The sequence below is a fragment of the Brienomyrus brachyistius genome, chromosome 4 (genome assembly GCF_023856365.1).
Source record: "Brienomyrus brachyistius isolate T26 chromosome 4, BBRACH_0.4, whole genome shotgun sequence".
NCBI lineage: Eukaryota > Metazoa > Chordata > Actinopteri > Osteoglossiformes > Mormyridae > Brienomyrus > Brienomyrus brachyistius.
The window spans coordinates 22,828,034-22,850,661 of record NC_064536.1 but is presented as its reverse complement, the minus strand read 5'-3'; the positions used below and the strand labels follow the sequence as shown (position 1 = coordinate 22,850,661).

General features: G+C 44.8%; 1 protein-coding gene across 1 annotated transcript in view; it reads right to left on the bottom strand.

Annotated features, from left to right (window-relative positions):
• Positions 1-22,628, bottom strand: part of LOC125739920 (uncharacterized) — a 645,903-nt gene that overhangs the window by 383,132 nt on the left and 240,143 nt on the right. The window lies entirely within an intron of this gene.

The following is a 22,628-nucleotide window of genomic DNA, read 5'->3' as shown; positions in this document are numbered from 1 at the left end:
GAGGAAGCCAGAGGTAACAGTGGCAAGGAAAATCTCCCTAGAAGACAGAAACTTTTGAGGAACCAGACGCAGAGGTGGAGCCCATCCTCCAGGGGGCCTTCAGAGGAAGATAACAGGTATCTCTGGGAACCTCCTTCGCTTCACATCTCCACCTGTACACTCTCCCCTGACCTCCTCCTAGTATCTGAGCTTCACGCACAGTGATGGTTGGTAGACAATCCCCTCAACGACCCACTGAGCGAGAGCGACCTTCAGGACCCTGAGGAGTCGCCCGGCGGGTGGATCACCCCACCCATACTGGGCTCACCTTCACTACGGAGAAGACACCCCCACATTGACCCTCCAGAGCCCTGTGTCTCCAAGGTGGGCTGGTTTGACACTCTATCCTCTATCCTAAGTCCCGGTGCAGTCAGCAGTATCTCCTGGGCTGCAGTAGAGGGGCTGGCTGAGTCTCCGTCTCCAACAGAGGGAGATGGGGGACACACTATCTGGATCAGTCACCCAGACTCTTGTCTACTCGACGTTATCCCGCCTGACGACACTCCTGCTGCGGCTGAGAGGAGAGGAGCCACGCCGTCCTCCTGCTCCTGTCCTGCAGTTCTCTCAGCACCCTGCGGCCTCACTGGCCCTCCGAGCCTCTCAGGTCCTCTCCAGAATCATTGTAGCTCAGAGAATAAAAATACATGCAAGTGAAGCACATATGTCAGATTTATCTCTGAACTGTTTGATTTCCTTGTTTTTCACTCATGCATGAGCAGAAAGCAGCTAAATCATTAGCATGATGCAGAAAATATTTTTACACTTATTCTGAAAAGCAGAAATGTCGTCATACAGGATGTGAGGGTGAGACTGTATAAACACTGTGTGCTGTATACAGAGGGTCTGTCCTCAGGCCTTTGGTTCAGCCTTTACTATGTTTTATACAGTTTTCTATAGTGTCACTGCAGTAGGTCCTTTTAATCTCTGTGGATCAGTAGGGAACAAGAGGCCTAATAGGAAGGTGTCTCTGTAAGACAGGGGTGGGGGCCGTCCTGGGGGGGTAAAGTCAGGTGATGAGCACATTGATTCACTTCACCTGGGCCTTATCAGCCGTCCTATCAGACTGAGAGCTGTTTGTGTTTCTCTCAGCCCCAGACAGACACACGCAGACACAGACGCACAAGTTCACAGCTTGTCGTTTCATTACACAGATTATGATTCTCCACATCTTCACTGTTTCTCTGTCTCTGTCTGTGACCAGGACTCCTGGAGTCCAATGAAAACCGACTTTCTCCCCTCCGCTTGGTTTATACAGGTTCTGCACTCTTCTGTTCGGTTTGCATGAGGTGTCGCTCCTTCTCACCAACTGACCACAAACTTTATCGTCATGCTGCCTTTGCACAGCCCACCTGACCAACATCATCACTTACAGCAATGGCTGGCTGTGGCATGTGTGGCTGGGGCTCTACATTAGCAGGAAACTGTCTGCAAGACAATAAACTTCCTTTGCAAGAAAGACAAAGTATAGCAGCACTGAGATACAGTGACTGATAATTATGTTAGCTGCCCTCATCCTGCACTTTACACTTCTACTTCCTGTTGCTTCCCCCTCTATTGTGACCATGCTGCTCCCCCCCCCCCCCCCAACACCCAGATCACCCAGTGTTGTCTAGCTGAACCACCCTGCAGCTTGCAGGTAGCTTATTGGCTGGGGGGTGCTGTTTGGTCTGGGCTGACTTCCTGTCCTGAGAAGCTGGGGGGGTCAGTGCTGGTGCTGGATCAGTGTCATTCTTACAGTCTTGTTTCAGCTTTTGGCAAAGTTCTCTTAGGATCCCATTCCTGCTGGTTTTCCTGTTACTTTAACTATGCAACTATGCAATTTTGTTCCTAAAGGAAAGTGCATAATATAATTCTGTCATACTTTAATATACTGTACATACTGCTATAATATACTGTAATATACTATACATAATTTACTATACTGTTGTTAGTATGTAATTCACTCCTGCCTTGGTCCCTGAGGCACAGAGTTGGAGGCAGAATTCCATGCTATCAGGGTATATGAATGTATACACACATCCGCCACTAACACAAAATAAGACCATTCCTGTATACTGCTGCCACATAGTGGACAGAAAGAAGACTGCAGTCAAGTGTAAAATCATTCTGTCAGGCTGCATTTAACCTCTGCACTACAAACAGGAAGTGTTTAAACCATAATAGGTCACACATTATTCTATACTGTATGTAATGGAAAAAAAATTGTCACTAAACATCTACCTTTTCTGCTTATTTGTGACTACAGATTACTGTGAGTATTTGATTATACAGCAGAGGTCATTCATTCATTCATTCATCCGTCCTCCAGCTGCTTATCCTGTTTCTTCATCTTCATTATAAAATTGTGATTTAGTGCAAGTACTAGTCTCCCATCACGATTTTACTTTATGTTCTGGTGACATGCAGTAATTTTCATTTCCATAGATTGATTGTGGAAGTAATTTACATCGAGGGCTGAAATTTTCATTTACCATGTTTACAGTGGATATAAAAAGTTACACAACCCTGTTAAAATGCCAAGCTTTTGTAATGTAAAAAAATGAGGCCAAAATGAATCATTTAAAAAAAATTTTCCCACCTTTAATGTTACCTGTAATCTGCACAATTCAATTGAAAAGCAAACAAATCTGTTAGGGGGGAAACTATAAAAAAATATGCAAGTTGCACAAGTCTGCACTTCCTTAAACTTATACTTTTTTGAAGCACCTTTTGATTTCATTACAGCATACAGTCTTTTTGGGTTCACGTCTGCAGGCAATTAAAGTGACGCTGATTAACCCCAGATAAACTTCAGCTATTCTAGCAGGATTTTCCAGACATTTATTCAGTTGCATCCTGCAGCAAAAGCCATGGTTCACATAGAGCTTGCAAAGCATCAAAGGGATCTCATTGCTGAAAGGTATCAGTCAGTAGAAGGGTACAAAAAAATTCCATGGCATTAGATATACCATGGAACACAGGGAATGGGACAGACAGAACCAGGAGGTGAATTAATGAGGGCGGTAGGACAGACAGGGTAAACAGGAACTGGGATGGGGCCACCAGATGAGGGAACACAGCTGGGAACAGACCTTGGGGACCAGGGACCTATAAACTGGGAACAGGACACGGGAACTGAGGGACAGAACCAGAGAGAGACCAGCTGGAAACAGGATGTGAAGACTGAGGGACAGGAATGGGAACAAGAGGCCAGGACCAGGAAAGGGAAGGGGAACTGAAAGGGAAAGGAAAGAAAATGAGCCTGATGGGACAACAGGCTCAGGAACCGAGGAGGAAGGGACTGGGTAGTAATAGACTGGGGTCAAAGGGACACTGGAAGGTTGCCAGAGTGGGGACGAGATACACAAGGATGGGGTGAATGGATCACCACAGGCCTAGATGAAGAATGAGCAGCTGCAATTTAGGAGATGGAGGCAAGTCAAGTGTGTGGATGGAAACCACAGGATGGGAACTGGAGGGCGATGAGGAGACTATAGAATGGGAGCTGGAGGGTGACAGGGGGACTGCAGGACGGTAATAGGCAGGAGAGTTGGAAACTGGTCCTGGACGGCTGGCATGAGTGATATGTCCCTGTCTCCCCCTTTGAAAGACAGAGAACCAGCCTGGCCCTGTACTGCTCCCCTGTCTGCACCACAGATGGAACAGGTGCTTGGGGCCTAATCAGCCCAAGCCTCAGGTGGAGGCTGGAGCCTGAAACGTGGGACTCAGGACCAGGTCCAAGGGTTCCCACTCCAAGTCTTCTGGAGCGGTATCCTCCAGGTCCATCCCCACTAGGATGGGGGTGACCTCAGGCCAATATGCAGGACCCAAGGCAAACTTGGGCGGAGCTACAGGGGTAAAGTCAGGATGAGTGGCCTCCTGTCGGCCGGAATCGATAGTTAACAATTCAGTCAGAGGGAAGTTCCCCGAATTCTCTCAGAAACAAAGTGTATGATCCCGGTGGTCTGTGTACTATAACAATATAGATGGGCGGGTCGGACACCATGTGAATTATCATTGCTTCAAATGTTGTGAAATCCTTGATAATCTTGCGTTCAGTTTTCAACAGTGAGTTAAAATAGCTGCCAGGCCGCCTCCACGCCCAGAGCCGCGTGGTTTCTGTACAGAACTAAACCCATCAGGTGAGGCTTCAACAAGAGGTACAGTGTCTGTGTGTCTCAGTCAGGTTTCAGTTAAAAAGCACAGATCTGCACCAGTGTCCAGCACCATGTCATTAACAAAAAGTGATTTACTTCCCAAAGAGCGAATGTTCAATAGTGCACATTTTATGGTGGGTTTATGTTGTGATTCAATCGGTCTTATTAATGGCATTGATATTAAGTTATCCACACAAAAGCCCCCAGTGGAACATTTAGATCTAAGTCTTGGTCTAACAATATCCTTCCTATGCTCACTCAACTGTTCCTAAATAGTTACCGTGTGACGGAGCACCTGGGTGAAGACCGAACATGATCTAAAGGTGGGAGAATAAACAGCCTTTGATTTAAGATGGCAAGGCTGAGGCCTGGGTGCTGCTCTCAGTCAGGCAGGTAATTTACTCGCCATTCTGGGATAACATAAATGATCCTCCCCAATTAGGGTGAAGACCGTCCCGTTTATAAAAACCAGGCTGTTCCCAGAAGAGATCCTAATTTTTATGTATTTATATTTTGAATTTTTCTTTTTTACTCCTACTTTACTTTTTACTTATTTTTTCTTATATTTTTACACAGCCAAATAGGGTGACTCAGAGACTGCATGTGACAAATAAACCTCTTGAATCTTCAATCTAATTATAAATGAAGGCAATGTTTTGAGATGTGCACCAAGTCTCTAAGCAGCGGTTTAGGGAGAGTAGCGTACTTTAGCTTACATCCCCTCTACAGAGAATTGGTAAGTGTGGCAGGGGGGAGTGATGGACGATCCATGTTGCAGCTCACAGAAACAACAAGGGACTTTATTGTATCTGAACTCAAAACAAAGAGAAACAAAAGGAAGCATGAGGGGTATAAAGACAGGCGGGTAGAAAACAAGAATGAAAGCAGGGAGAAGCACAGAAGAAAACAATGCAGAACACAGAGAAAGGCAGGGAGTGAGCAGCCGCACGCAGGAACAAATACAATGGCCGACTCGGGAACAGGGTGGGGGCAGGCACTTAAATACACATAATAACGAGGGCTTCCACAAAGGACAGGTGGGGGCTATAACTAAACGAGAGGCTGTGGGCAATGAAGAACAGGTGAGGGTAATCACCATCAATTACACACTAGGGACTAAGGCTACACTGGAGATAAAGGGAACACAGGTGAAATAATTACAAAACTACTGCAGATAACCAGACACAAACAAAAACAAGATCCGATACAAAAAACAAAAACTCAAAATGATAAAAAAAAATGAAGCTGGGCTCTGGAGAGCCTCAAACCCATGACAGGGAAAATGCTTGGTTTTCTGCTAAACATTCAGCCCATTCAGCCACACAGCAGCCCAGGTAGCAGTGGAACACACTAGGACCTGTGACGCATAATAGACTAGGGGAACAGAAAGTGGAATGACCAGCGACACCAGCTGGACAAAGAGGGAAACTGGGACAGGTATTGACAGCTCTGTGTTACATCACTCTCTGACAGGGTCACTGATTGGTGGGATCTGGTAGTGCAACGTGACCTGAAAACCACAAAAACTTTCACTTCTTTTTAATCATTTTAATAACCCCAGAAAATACAAAATGCACAGTAAACCATATCTATATCAATCATTAATTAAATCAGAACAAATAATTTAAAATTTCACTAATGAGTAAATTATTATTAACTACTTATACTACAGTTAGCATAACCATTAATCACCCCCCCTTCCCCCCAAAAAAAGTAATCTCTAACAGGGAGATTTATGCACAAAAAATGGCTATAACATTAACAGAGCTACGTATATGAAGACACATTTCATACAAGCACAGCATGACCCTGCTGATACAGCCTTAAGGTTTGTTCATTTTTATGTGCTAAGAGGCTGCACAAAAGATAAACAAGCTTGTATATTTTAACAGAATTTCTTAAGACCCGTGGTTTGTATTGGCTCCTCCCTCTGCTTCTCTCTGATTGGATCCCCTCTTTCTACAGGAGCTCCAGTGCAGCTGAATGGCGATGATGGTGCAGATCAGATAAAACACACCAGTCCCAGCTTTCAGTACAGCATCCAGAACCTGCTCCCACCTGTCAGACATATAATACATCAGTGTGTCTGTCAGTCACACGTATCACATTTACACCTGAAGAACAATGCAGTGAATCTAGAATTATGGCCATCAACAGCAGCACCAATAAGCCCAGTCCTACATACAGAGCCAGCAAGGGATGGCTTCCGGTTTGGAACCGGATCTTATTGCTGCAAAAAACCGGAATCATACACCCCTGATTCCTCTAACGATTCATCAAGAGAGTCTAGCTGCAGATGCCTGTAGAGTGGAGTTCCACCGGAAATACGTCACCTCCACAGGAAACACGTGATCTTTAAGGACGTAAAGTGGAGCTCCGGTTAGGGTTAAGGTTAAGGTCAGGGTCTATTCGGTGTAACACAGAGTTGAGGTCACGTGTTTCCTGTGGAGCTCCACTCTACAGGCGTCTGCAGCTGGACCCTCTCCGATTCATACGGACTTTTTGAGTCGCGCAAAATGACGCCGCGACCTGAAATCCACATGATGAAGCGCAGGAAACGGTCCAGGGCATGGCAGCACTTTACAAAGAAGGACGACCATTGTGCAGTGTGCAGCCAATGCAAAGCCGATGTCACCTCTAAGGGTGGTAACACTAGTATATATAACACTAGCTTAAGCATTTAAGCTGCCAACACGGCATTACATTTAAAGATCGGCATGTGTTCCCCTCTCTGCCGAGCGCAAGCTCCGTGGTCTCCATAGTCACGGGTAACTTTAACTACGGAGCCTTAACCTACAGGCACCTTTTCTGAAACATCGATAAGAAGAATCAATGATGGCACCGATATAAATAATTTCTTAACGATTCCAACTCCTAGAGCCAGCTGGACCAAGGAGCTGAATAAGATTGTGAATTTCAACAGTAAAGTCTGACATGCTTTATAGCAATACGATTCAGTCACATCTGTACTATTACACAAGCTGCATGTGAGGAACAGGAGACATTAACAATGAATATAAAAATAGCTAGAGTGTTTTACTATGGTTATTTAAAAACATGGTATATTATTTTGTAAAATCAATCCATCCACCCATCTTCCAAACTGGCCTGCAGTCTTTCCCCAGCAGCATAGGGCACAAAGCAGGGGCTCAACCTGGATGTGATGCCATCACAGGGAAATTATGATTAAGGAATAAAAGAAAATCAATGTTCCCATAAAATAACAGAAGTTTCCCATCACTGTGTGATCAGGGAGACGCTCATAGCTGGACACCACACTGCTGTAAGTGCTGCTGGATGCTTACCTCTGTTTTTCATTATTCCCTCCTTCTTCATCATGTGCCAAGAATGGACAGCAGTGGAAACAAGAGAAAGGATTGTTACATAAAAAATAAACATCCCTGTTCCTGGGGGCCACTACAGATTTTGGGCCCCTGAAAGCATATCAGATTGGGCCCCCAGCCCAGACCAATACGATTATGTTCCTAATGTCTTAGAGGCCTGTCACTTAGGGGTCCAAGAAATTATCTTAACTCCCCCCCCCCTTTTTACAGCACCTCTGCCCTGATCTGTCAGTTAGTACAAACTGTGAAAGGTCATTTCTAAAACTGAAAAAGAATAACCAGAAATATTCAGTAAAATATCTGTTTGGATGCAGAATAATAAATTAGGGCTGTGACCAAAGTGTCCACATCCCAGGGCCCTGATAGTGGGCAGGTGAGATAAATAATGTTATTAATAAATCATAATGTATTTATGATGGAACTGGGTCAGATATTACAGAGTGTAACTGTAACATTGGCCTTTGCTGCAGTTAGAAACTACCTGCAGACAATCACCCAGTCTGTACACGTTTAGTAACAATTAATCCCTACAAATGTCTGAAATCTGAAGGGAATAAAGTTTTTGATGTATGTCGGTAAAAACCTACATGTAACATTTTCCAAACATTGCACACATGATAAATGGCTGTAAGATGAATATGTCTGTCTGTCTGTTTCCTGTAAGCTGATGCCTGTGATGTTTTATGAAAGACATCTGACTGGGTGTCTGACTGAGAAAATAGTCAGATCTGTAATATTTGTCATATTATACAAATGTGTCATAAACTAGAAATATGTGAATCCTGAGGCCTCTGTACAGCTGCCAGGTGTAACATACAGATCAGACACTCATGTATTTAATAAAGAGCAGAACCTGTATCTGATGAGGTCATCAGGCTGTATTATGGGATGTCTCCCTTAGAGGTAATGCTGATATGTAAGTTAATCTTTCTGTACATTCATAGAGACACATGAAATTAATGCCATCAAACATCAGTAACTGGCAGTAAATTATGTTTTAAAATGTTGATTTTGAATGTTTTTTCTCCTGTGTTTGTGTTTATGTCCTTCCTTTCTGTCTGCATGATATTTTACATACTGTGCATCTCATCATCTTATCTTACCCTCAGTGACTGACAGGTAAACCTGTGTTCCCACAGCTGAACCTCTGCTGATCTCCACACCACACCAGTAGGTACCAGAGTCCCCATCTGTCAGATTGTTCATGGTCACATTGAAGACTCGCTGGTCAGGATCATCTCTGATTGGCACATCACCCTTTGTCTGTAGAGAGTCAGTACGTACTATGGGAGTACATGAACTCCAGTCACTCCCTCTGCACCAGTATTTCACCTGCTGTTGATATATGTTGTTATAGAAACATGGGATGGTGACAGATCCTCCTCTCTGTACAGTCACCATGTTCAGTGTGGACACACCTGCAGGGACAGTATGAAAATTACCCAGCTGATTAACTCTCACTCCCTCTTACACCATTTATACACATATTAACACAGAGTCAGTACCAGTCTACTGTAGGTTACACTGCTTCAATTTGCAGCATATTAAAATTTCTTTAATGAAATGTTCTATTTACTCTGCATTTGCAAAAACAAAACAGTGTAATGAAACATTAACTGATTATTCAGAATAAAATTACCTGAAAAAACCTGCTTTTCCGGACTATTGTCATTTAATTTTCATGTAAAGGTCAAGCATCAGCAACAGAGTCAAACTGACTCTCGATGATGATGATGATGATGATGATGATGATGAAAACCCTTTATTGCTGTTGCAATATACCATGTCACTAGTTACGAGTACCAGCGAAAAAACTGGCCATCAACCCGACCATATATATACACAAACATCACAGTAGGGGGTAGACCGGTCGGGAGACAGGGGAAGAGAGAAGAAAAGAAACAGAATAACATGAGGAGAGAGGAGGAGAATAATAAAAAAAACAGCCCCCAGACTGTACTCCAGTGGGGAGGACATTGTGGGAACCGAAAAAAACACCTCAGCAACATAAGCACATGATGGCACTACACCTTACAACATAAAAATAACACGACTCGCAACGGGTGAGGGAAAAGGGGTGGTGGAGGTAGTCCAGCAGAGACAGGCAGCCATCCGGTCCTGCAGCCATGGAGGCGCTGGTCAACAGACAGTTGACAGTGTCTGTTCACGCTGGGGGTATGAAGCGGCGAAGGCGTTGGATGGGGGGAGGGTGCGGTAAGTCCTTGGGATCGGGGGAGAGGAATGCAAGAGAGTCTCACTGCCTTGTTCTTCTGGGGGAGTTGATAGTTCAGCAGCGGCCTTGGCCGAGGCCAGTGCTGATTGGGGGGAGCCAAAACCTGATATAATAGGGTTGTTTGGGTTTCCGTACGAGAAGCTGCAATTTCCAGCTCCACTAATGTCCACGCTGGTCTCTGCCATCCAATAAGTTTTGCAATGCTGTGAGCTTCTCCATGATGTTATCCAGTTTCACAGTCTGAGTGCTAACAGCTCTGCCCACTCCATCAATCATTCCGGCCAGCCTAGTGGGGCTTTGAGCGGCTGTCACCGTCTTCTTCAATCTTCGATAAACTAGGGCAATGCCTAATCCAATCAGCATAATACCTGTAATCATGGTTCCGAATAGGTAGATGTCTTCAATGTCCTCCACGGAAAGAGCTGCCAGGCACACGACCCTCCATCGCTCCCATCCGTCCATCGTGTAGCCAGCAGCATACGTTCCTGCCGGACAGTTAGGTTCCCCCGAACCCAGGCTTCTCGTCGAGAAGATGGTGTCAATTGCGTTGAGAGACCAGCTGATCAAATCCATCGTTTTTCGTAATTTGGAGAGCAGGGCTGAGAGAGTCTCTGAAGTATAAGACAGTAGACTAGACGAGACAAGAGGAGCGAAGCAGGGAAGATAAGGGGAGGGAGAGGGAGAGAAGTGCGACCGCCTCCGCTGAGAGCCAAACGAGACTCTCCTTATGCTTGCACTCACCTAACTGTCTGCACTGCCTCTAATTTCCTCTACTTTAGCTAATTGCAGGGCGGCATGATGGTGCAGTGGTTAGCACTGTTACCTCACACCCCTGGGACCCGGGTTCGAGTCTCCACCTGGGTCACATGTGTGCGGAGTTTGCATGTTCTCCCCATGTCGTCGTGGGGTTTCCTCCGGGTACTCCGGTTTCCCCCCACAGTCCAAAAACATGCTGAGGCTAATTGGAGTTACTAAATTGTCCATAGGAGTGCATGCGTGAGTGACTGGTGTGTGAGTGTGCCCTGCGATGGGCTGGCCCCCCATCCTGGGTTGTTCCCTGCCTCGTGCCCATTGCTTCCGGGATAGGCTCTGGACCCCCCGCGACCCAGTAGGATAAGCGGTTTGGAAAATGGATGGATGGCTAATTGCACTTTCCTCTACCCTTCCTGGAGTGTGCTGCACTGACTCGCACCCAGCTCTGCACCTCACACTATAGGTCTATCTGGGAGTGAGCAGTTAGCTAGAGCTAGACGATACAAATGTGCTTTTTATCCATGATGATACGTTTTCATCAGCTTCAGGTCTGCAGTGTGCTGCCTGGAGACCTCATAATATCAAGATATTCTGTTGTCTGAGACGCCTCTACTACCTGTAGTGTCTTTTCCTGCCTGCTTGCTCGTCTATCTGAGGTGTCTCTCCTGCATGCCATGCTGCTGTACCACTGTTCCTCCTGCCATCAGAAGCAGTACCAGCACCTGCCTGCCTCCCGCTTTAATACTCAAATGTGAAAATTTGGTCTGTGTGAATTGAGACTTTGTCATCCTGCTCATTTGACTTCCTCTGCCGCCCCTGGAGGATGGGCTCCCCCTTTGAGGCTGGTTCCTCCCAAGGCTTCTTCCTTCTAGGGAGATTTTCCTTGCCACTGTTGGCTCTGACTTGATCACTGGGGCATTGGACTTTGAGCAGGGATAATGTAGGCGATGTAATCTTGCGGAAATGCAATATACAGATAAAATGGAATTCAACTGAATTAACACTTTATACATCCCAGTGGAGAAAATATCCTTGCCACTGTCCCCTCTGGCTTGCTCACTGAGGGCTTTGGGTGGGGATAATTACAATTTTATTTATCTTTTTTTAACCACAAAATCCCATTGAGATTAAAATCTGTTTTACAAGAGAGAACTGGAGACGGTAGCAGAAATATGGATGTAAAAACTGCCGCTCCAGTGTGGTAATTAGGGCTCCACAGTCCTCCTGCTCTCAAGGAGAGAAGCGTCAGCTCCCCCCCCCAGCAACATTGCCAGGTGACCCGCTGTTTGCTGGGGGATCAGACACTGAGCTTGAACTATGTACAAGGTTGGCAGCAGCCCAATATGCCGCTCTGCCCTGTGGTACCTACTGTGCTATAATATATCCATGTATATGCATATTTCAAATAAATTAACGTGTTAAAACTACATGATAGTTATTCTTTTTAATTTTCTTCTCTTATTTCGGATTTTTTTATTTGGCGTGTTAATTTATTTTACACAGAGGGCTTGTGAATATGAACCTTGTGTTCATTCCCAGTAATATGTGAAACAGCGCCCCCTGGAGTCACACATTATGACAGCCACAAAATATGGTGTAACACTGGCATTGATAAAGGAAGTGATAAGCTCAGAGGCGAACGATTCTGACGCTTTGGAAAATTTGGAACCGGTTCTCAATTCCCATCCCTAGTACCAGGTCCATTAAGCCCCTTTAAGATATAAACTTCACAGGATGGCCTCCTATAGCAACAGCCATGTTAGCCATAATGAAAGACATTCACAGCCTGTGACCCAAAACAGCAGAAGGGTACAGACTGCATGTGAGCACATGCAATGTAAAATAAGTTTGGTCCCTTCATAACACTAAAAAGGAGACGCTGCCATGGTAACACCCAGAACATTCCCCCCCATCTCTTTATAAGAACAAGAAAGAACATTTAACACCTAAAGCTGTATCTTCTTCCCAACTGAGGTAAATCGTAGCCATTACATAACGAAAAACTCATATGATTCCTCATACAAATAAAACTTGAAAACAATCAAACTGAGGACGACTCGCTTCCTTGAAATTCCCGTGTTCATCTGTTCCACCTTTAGGGTTTTTCCAGGCCAAAGATGACAAAGGTCAAGCAAACCATTAAAAACTATGGCAGCTCACTTCATGCTCAAGCCGGAAGTCCCCAGTGAAGTTTTAAAATATTGAAATAGAATATTTTCTAAAATATTTTGTCCTTCCTTTCTGCCTGAATGACATGTTACATACTATGCATCTCATTGGCTACAGTCTGCAGTACAGACATCTTACCCTCAGTGACTGACAGGTAAACCTGTGTTCCCACAGCTGAACCTCTGCTGATCTCCACACCACACCAGTAGGAACCAGAGTCCACAGCTGTCAGCTTGTTCATGGTCACATTGAAGACTCGCTGGTCAGGATCATCTCTGATTGACACTTCACCACTTATCTGTGTAGAGTCACTGTGTACTATGGGAGTACATGAACTCCAGTCACTCCCATTGCAGCAGTATTTCTGATGCTGTTGATACATGTTGTCATAGGAACATGGGATGGTGACAGATCCTCCTCTCTGTACAGACACCGTGTTCAGTGTGGACACACCTGCAGGGACAGAATGAAAATTACCCAGCTGATTAACTCTCACTCCCTCTTACACAATTTATACACATATTAATAAAGAGTCAGTACCAGTCCACTGTAGGTTACAGTACTTCAATTTGCAGAACATTAAAATTTGTTTTAAATAAATGTTCAAATTACTATCACTGTATTTGCATAAACAAAACAGTGTAATAAATGAATAACTCATTATTCAGAATAAAATTATCTGGAAAAACCTGCTTTGTGGAGTTATTCTCATTTAATTTTTCATATATAGGTTAAGCATCAGCAGCAGAGTCACAGCGATGCCCTTTTATGGTATGTTAAAACATATTTATGCTTTTCTATGGAATTTATGCATTTATTTAAAATTCACTTAACATTTAACCAAAGAATATCAACCTCCTGAAACAGCCCATTTACTGTTATTCCTCCCAGGTCTCATTCATGGTGTCCCTCTTATATACAGTATCTCACAAAAGTGAATGCACCCCTCACATTCTTGTAAATATTTTGTTATATCTTTTCATGGGACAACACTGAAGATATGACACTTTGATACAATGTAAAGTAGTCAGTGTACAGCTTGTAGTGTTAATTTGCTGTCCTCTGAACACACAGCTATTAATGTCTAAACTGCTGGTAACAAAAGTGAGTACAACCCTAAGTGAAAATGTCCAAATTGTGCCCAATTAGCCATTTTCCCTCCCCGGTGTCATGTGACTCATTAGTGTTACAAGGTCTCAGGTGTGAATGGGGAGCAGGTGTGTTAAACTTGGTGTTATCGCTCTCACACTCTCTCATACTGCTCACTGGAAATTCACCTCATGGCAAAGAACTCTGAGGATCTGAGAAAAAGAATTGTTGCTCTACATAAAGATGGCCTAGGCCATAAGAAGACTGCCAACACCTTGAAGCTGAGCTGCAGCATGGTGGTCAAAACCATACAGGACAGCTTGCACTCAGAACAGGCCTCGTCATGGTCAACCAAAGAAGCTGAGTGCACATGCTGAGCGTCTTATCCAGAGGTTGTCTTTTAAAAACAGACGTATGAGTGCTGTCAGTATTGCTGCAGAGGTTGAAGGGCTGGGGGGGTCAGCCTGTCAGTGCTCAGACCATACGCTGCATACTGTATAAATTGGTCTGAATTATTGCTGATCAGGAAAATTATCCAGCTGATTAACTCTCACTCCCTCTTACACCATCTATACACATATTAACACAGAGTCAGTACCAGTCTACTGTAGGTTACAGTACCTCACAATATAAATATTTGTTTTGATTATTTGCTGTATTTACAATCAATGTATTTGTAAAAGTTAAATAGTGTGATAAATTATCTGATTACTTAGTATAAAATTAGGCTGCAAAAACCTCCTTTGCTGGTTTACAGTTAAAGTAATATAAATAGGTCAAACTTCACAGAGCCAAACTGATGTCCTTTCACAGTATGTTTATTTACAGATTTATGTTTTTCATTAAAATTAATGAATTTATTGCAAATTGCATATAATATTATACCAAAGAACATTTATTAACATATTACATATCACATTTGACCCCCTGAAGTAGCCCATTTATACTGACACTGTTACTTCTCCCAGGTCTCATTTGAGGTATTGATCAAAACTAAAATTCAGTCCCTCTTATATGCTGAAATATTTTCTCCTTTGTTTGTGTTAATGTCCTTCCTTTAAGTTTGAATGACATGTTACATACTGTGCATCTCACTGGCTACAGTCTGCAGTACAGACATCTTACCTTCAGTGACTGACAGGGAAACCCGTGATCCCACAGCTGCACCTCCGCTGATCTCCACACCACACCAGTAGGAACCAGAGTCCCCAGCTGTCAGATTGTTCATGATCACAGTGAAGACTCGTTGGTCAGGATCATCTCTGATTGACACTTTAACCTTTGTCTGTGGAGAGTCACTGCGTACTATGGGAGTACATGAACTCCAGTCACTCCCATTGCACCAGTATTTCACATGTTGTTGATATATTTTGTCATAGAAACATGGGATGGTGACAGATCCTCCTCTCTGTGCAGTCACCGATCCCACTGAGGAAACATTGTCAGCACCTGTGGGGAAAACAACCAACTGAATTCACATTTTCAGCATCACAGTGTCTCTGGTTAATATATATTATCAGTTTGTGTAACACTTGTACCAGGAGTCATGGCACAGAGAGATGGGTTTAAGAGGACAGTGAGGAGGTGAAACAGCAAGACTGTCATTTTGCCATAAGAACAAGGGAAAGACACAGGAAAACAAAGCAGGTGTTTTCTAGGGGAGGGTCACTCAGCTATCATCCCCATCAGGGGCACATAGCCAAGGTCCACATCATTTACTGACCAGGGATGGGGGGGGGGGGAGGGGGGGCTAAACAAAATTGAGTTTCAGTCCAGAATTTGCCATTTAGGCAGCCCTGTTGTATGGTCTTTTAGAGGAAAAGCAGGACCTTTAGTCACAGGACAGGATGCTAGTCTGTAACAAAGAAAGTGGAACACCCAGGACAGGATGCCAGTCTGTCACAAAGGCAGGGGAACACCCAGGACAGGATGCCAGTCTGTCACAAAGGCAGGGGAACACCCAGGACAGGATGCCAGTCTGTCACGAAGGTAGGGGAACACCCAGGACAGGATGCCAGTCTGTCACAAAGGCAGGGGAACACCCAGGACAGGATGCCAGTCTGTCACAAAGGCAGGGGAACACCCAGGACAGGATGCCAGTCTGTCACAAAGGCAGGGGAAGACCCAGGACAGGATGCCAGTCTGTGACAAAGGCAGGGGAATACCCAGGACAGGATGCCAGTCTGTCACAAAGACAGGGGAACACCCAGGACAGGATGCCAGTCTGTCACAAAGGCAGGGGAACACCCAGGACAGGATGCCAGTCTGTCACAAAGGCAGGGAAACACCCAGGACAGGATGCCAGTCTGTCACAAAGGATGGGGAACACCCAGGACAGGATGCCAGTTTGTCACAAAGGCAGGGGAACACCCAGGACAATATGCCAGTCTGTCACAAAGGCAGGGGAACACCCAGGACAGGACGCCAGTCTGTCACAAAGGCAGGGGAACACCCAGGACAGGATGCCAATCTGTCACAGGGCAAACACTCACACACAGTCACTATGGGCACTTTTAGAGGCACCACTTCACCTAGACCATGTGACTTTAGATATGAAACCAGAGACCTCATATGAAACCAGTATATATACAGGAAGAACATGCAAACTCTACACAGAGAGCTGGGCCAGATACCAAAACCACAAGCCTGGAGGTGTGAGGCCCCCACGCTGCCCCCAGTGTCTAACAGCTAGAGCTTAACTAGCTCTCCAAACCTGCTGCAGAGTGAAAGACAAGCAGGTCTAATCTGAAGGCCAGTTCATACTTTCCTTTTCTGCACGTGCTTTCAGTCATGCACAGGGTGAGGTGACGTAAAATTCATCATCAGCCGCATGTAGCCCAGATTTTTATTATCTGCCGGAGATTGGCTAGATGTTTAGACTGTTGTGCTGCCCTCATTACACGTCCTGTATATGACTAGACAGCCAGCTAACTCTTTCCCACATCAAGACTCTGAAGACAGCGTGTTCCTTTGTACACATCTTTACTGAGCAGGGAAAGTGTAAAACTGAAAGTACAAGAACGCTACCATTTACTTACAGGCGAGTTTGCGTTTCATGTACATACCTAAACAGTGCAATATACAAATATAAGTTTATCGCTCTGTTCTTTACTGCAAATATATGTTTAACCAAAAATATTGTGCTATAGTATCAAACATCAAAGCAAGGATCGGTGCTCGCAGATAAAATAACACAATACATACCCACAATGCTACTGAAGGCGCAAGATGTTTGCAGACGCTGTAGTACGAGCAGATTTAACAGTGTTTGTGTGCAGCTCATTCCACTACTAGCTCTAATGCGTAAGTGTGGTTACGTGGTGAATACGCAAGCAAGTATGCGAACACTTAAAGGGACTCAGCAAGTTACGAGGAAATATTTAACTGATTTAAACATTACATAATATGTATTTCAAGTAACGGAACAATTGTGCTAAAGGCTGATGGAAAATCAAATAAAAAAGTAATCCTGCGTATAAATTTCCATCCATTTTCCAAACTGCTTATCCTACTGGGTCGCAGGGGGACTGTACCACCATGCCGCCCTGCTTATGTATTTATTTGCTCTAAATGTGCATGCAGAGCATTCAAAATAAACAACTTTGCATCATCAGCACCTCTCCTGGCTGCGAACTGCAGGGGGTCAAAAACTGGTGCAGTTAGGTTCAGGATTTCTGCTTTAATAAATTTACCAAGAGTTTTCATTGCTAATAATGCTAATACTATTGACCGCAGGTCGTCCAGCGTTGTAGGTCTGCTGATCTTTGGGATTGGAATGATGGTAGAGTCCTTCCAGAGATCAGGAACAACCCCACAGTTTACAGACAGTTGGAATAGAGTTTGAAACAAAACACTCAGTATCTTCATTTCCTTCCATGTATTCCGTCTGCAACTTCGGATTTGTTCACTTTGATCCTGTTCAGATGTTTAGCTACAGACTGGATGGGAACCTGCAGTGGCCGCCCACATGAAAAAATGGCACCTTTTCACTACACTGCTTGGACTTGTGGGGGTTGCGATGCATCTGCCCTCTTCTGGTCTGACAGAATATCACTACTGCATGCAGGCACCAACGACGACCATCTGCAGCAACAGGTAAAAGTAGCATGGAAACAAGCTGCTGCAAACACACAAGGAAAAGGGAAGAATGAACGGGGCTTAATTGAGGCTGATCTTGAGCCCTGATAAGCAGAGACCTGCTGCAGCAGCACATGAAGCTGGGTGTTTAGACCCCTCTGACTGTACACACAGAAATGACTGACGGCATCCCGGCTGTCTGCTCACATAACCACCTGTGCTGCTGAAATGACCCCAGTAAGAATCGTACACAACACAGAACATCAAAGCAGGCAAAAGACAAGGGCATTTTATCTGCACTAACGGTTTTTAACTCCCTCACTTTTGTCTTGTGCATGAGCATAAAGCACCTAAATCATTAGCATGATGCAGAAAATATTCTCAGACACACTTATTCTGAAAAGCAGAAATGTCGTCATACAGCATGTGAGGGTGACACTCTGCAGAAACACTGTGTGCTGCATACAGAGGGTCTGTCCTCAGGCCTTTGGTTCAGCCTTTACTATGTTTTATACAGTTTTCTATAGTGTCACTGCAGTAGGTCCTTTTAATCTCTGTGGATCAGTAGGAAACAAGATTCCTATTAGGAAGGTGTCTCTGTAAGACAGGGGTGGGGGCCGTCCTGGGGGGGTAAAGTCAAGTGATGAGCACATCGATTCACTTCACCTGGGCCTTATCAGCCGTCCTATCAGGCTGACAGCTGTTTGTGTTTCTCTCAGCCCCCGACAGACACACGCAGACACAGAAGCCCAAATTCACAGCCTGTTGTTTCATTACAGAGATTCTTACAGATAAAATACAGATAAATTTATTTGTGTCTCACTGACCTCAGGTCTGTGGAGACTGACACTCACTTCCTGATTCTACATATCTTCACTGTTTCTCTGTCTCTGTCTGTGACCAGGACTCCTGGAGTCCAATGAAAACCCACTTTCTCCCCTCCACTTGGTTTATACAGGTTCTGCACTCTTCTGTTCCGTTTACATGGGGTGTCGCTCCTTCTCACCAACTGACCACAAACTTTATGGTCATGCTGCCTTTGCACAGCCCACCTGACCAACATCATCACTTACAGTAATGGCTGGCTGTGGCATGTGTGGCTGGGGCTCTACATCAGCAGGAAACTGTCTGCAAGACAATAAACTTGCTTTGCAAGAGAGACAAAGTATAGCAGCACTGAGATACAGTGACTGATAATTAAGTGAGCTGTCCTCACCCTCCATTTCTTCATCCTGGGGAGGTACTTCCCCTTCTATTCTGACCATACTGCCCCCCCCCCCAACACCCAGATCACCCAATGCTTTCTATCTCGACCAACCCTGAGCTGTTAGGCGGCCTATTGGCTGGGGGGCAGGACATGGTCTGGGCTGACTTCCTGTCCCAAGAACGTGGGGGGTCAGTGCTGGTAGTGGGTCAGTGTCATTCTTACAGTCTTGATGCAGCTTTTGGCAAAGTCCTCTTAGGATCCCATTCCTGCTGGATTTCCTGTTACTTTAACTATGTATACCTACATCCAAAGGTGGAGATTTCAGGTCCATAGAGTACAAATCCAGACCAAGATTTTGTTTCAAGCAACCAGTTGAGTATAAAGAGTCAGTCACAGAGTACTCAACTGGTTGCTTGAAACAAAATCTTGGTCTGGATTTGTACTCTCTGGACCTGAAATCTCCTCTCTAGTCTCTACCAGCTAGAGCTTAACTAGCTCTCCAAACCTGCTGCAGAGTGAAAGACAAGCAGGTCTAATCTCCACCCCTGAAGACCAATTTATTCTTTCAGTATCACACAGGGTGAGGTGACATAAATTTCGTCATCAAGGGATTACGCCAGATATCTGTTGATGATGCATGTTTAGCCCAGATTTTTTGTTTGGTGGAGGTCATGCACATTGGTGCATGTCGACTGCGCTTGTGTAAGATAACTGACTAGATCTTTCCAGTAGGTGGCAGCACTGACTTTCATAGACCAACCAAAATACAGCAGAGGAAGAAGAATTGTTGTAAGAGGAGGTATCTGCATATCTATTTTTAAATTTTTACTATGCAGGTAATTTATGACTGTCTGCACCCTGAAAGCCACATGGAAAAGGGAAGAATGAAGTGGGCTTGAGGCTGATCTTCACCCCTTATAAACAGAGACCTGCTGCAGTAGCACATGAAGCTGGGTGTTTAGACCCCTCTGACTGTACACACAGAAATGACTGATGGCATCCCGGCTGTCTGCTCACATAACCACCTGTGCTGCTGAAATGACCCCAGTAAGATCAATCATAGGCCTCAAAGAGCATCAAAGGATACAAGGGACAAGGGCATTTATCTGCACTAACGGAGTCTTTATACTGCTTGCTTACTAAAGAAAGACAGGGCAGTATTACACTGAGTATTTAGATATTAAATCTGTCATCAGTAACCTGATACATGGTAAATTGGTGTTTAAAATATTAGTATAGGAATTACAAATGTTTTGATACAAACACCCAGGGGAGTTTCCAGCTACTGAACAGATCAGGGACTTAGTCAAGTTACCAGGGGTTTGACTTTTTTCTCTTTTGAAGGAAGATTGGCATCGGGGGTAAAATACTCAGAGCTACAGCCCTGACTGATCTGGCCTAAGGACACCCATGAATACAAACATAGGAATCCAAAAAATATTCAAAATTTCCAAGACAACGTTACACAAGGCAGGTGAATCTCTTCAAAATTGATATTTTGCTATTTATCCTGACCAGATCTCCATCCTGATCTCCATACTGTGGCTGACAGTGTGTGAGGAGCAGGAGAGAGATCTCTACTCAGTTCACTGTAATGAGTGACACTCACCTGTGAGCCCAGCGATGTGGAGAAACAGGAGCATCAGAGGATCCATGCGTGTGTGTGTCACTGAGCCCAGATCTGTGGAGAGTGACACTCACTTCCTCATCCTCTGTACCTTCACTGTCTCTGTCGTTTCTATTCTTACTCACAGCAGGCAGAGTAAAGGGGGAGTGGACACTTTAAACAGGAAGTGACAAAACCACAAGACTGAATCTTTAGCCCTTCAGAAAGTCAGACCATTATTATTACTTTGTAGAGAATTAAATCAACTATCAATGCACAGACTCAATTCACAAAATAAAAAATCTGCATGAATAAAGAAGACCATGAATTTCTCTGTTTATCATAGTTATTTATTATTAGTATAATTATCTGGATCCTAATGCTGGAAGCACACAGTGTAAAGTGAGCTAAACCTTCAACAGGGGTGACAGCGTGTGGTGCAGTGGGCTGTGCCTGTAAACAGCAGGTCACAGGCACAAACCCAGCCACAGCATGTCTGTGGGTCCTTGAGCGAGTTCTGTAACCCCCAGCTCCCTGGGCGCCATTGCGGGTGGCAGCCCTTCGCGGACAGCTTACTCTACATGGAGCAAGCTGAGGGAGGCGTAAAGACAATTTCCCCACAGAGGGATCAATAAAGTATGAATTATTATTATTATTAACAGCACGTAAGTCCATTGCAGGGCACTGTAAGCTGGAGAAATGCCATGTGATCAGAGGAAGCCTGCAAACTGCACGCAGACACAGTCATGGTTTCATTCAAAGCCAACACTCAGGAGTGCTGAGATAGCAGGTGAATCAGTCAGATATATAATATCATGATGAGCTAAAGACAGAGGGACTTTGAGGAAGCACAGCAAGACCAACAGAAGACATGGGCTCCTGACAGTAAGGCCTCAAGATCCATCATTTCACTGTTGCATTCCAGTTGCTCTTAACTGCAATTGCAGCCAAAGAGAAAAAAAAAACATAAATCTTCAGCTTGCCTACTTTCCTATGTTATTCATGTGACTCACAGCCATTTTCTGCAGCTTCACAAGTAAACTGAAATAAACTGCAAGATATAAAACAGTGATGTCACATCCTGCCTGCCATGTCTGCCTGACCCTCCTGTCTCCTCCCACACGTGACCATGATGGGCTACACCTGGTGCTTGTTGCCCCTCATTAGTCTATGTGTGGCGAGTGGTGGTGAGAGAAGTACTGCCAAATAGTACCAAACAATGGTACCAATAGCCACACGTTAGTCCGACTACGCCACCCCAGGTATTACACCCAGAGAAAGTTAAATCGCCCTATCCCCGGGCAAAGGCACACTGGTCCGTTCACCATAAACAGCGGAGAGACGTTGTTCCGAACACACACACTTTTATTACACAGTAAAACCATAAAAAGAGTAATCAGTCGATCCGAGCACCGTAAGCTTGGAGCACCGCCGCGTACCAGCAGCCACTTCCTGCCGATCTAAGGCTGGGCGCCGGGACCTAGAACAGCCAGAGTCGGGCGGGCACAAGCGAGGAGGGAAAAACAAGATGTAACCGCAAAATCACGCAAAACCCAAAGAAAACACTGCAGTCTAAAAGAAACAAATAAAATACAAAACCATTACATTAATACACAATAAAAATCCCATTCAAAACAGAACAAATGTATCAACAAAACAAACATAATACAATCAAAACAAAAACACAAACCCTTAGGAAGCGGGGGACCAGCCAGACTCTCCAACCCCCGCTCGCACTCATGTGGGCACGCACACCCCCCCTGCCCCCAGCTATGGACCCGCTTGCGACTCACCCTGCTATAGGCTAGACAGAGTATGGACAAACCGGAAGCGCAAAGCGCGAAACGGTGCAAATGTCACTAGGCAGCAGCAATAAGGCAAAATAAAGCTGAGTCGCCGCTAGGCAGAGCAGGGCGCCGTCGCCGCTAGGCAGAGCAGCAGTAGTTCCACGCGAGATGAAGCAGCTGTCAACCCC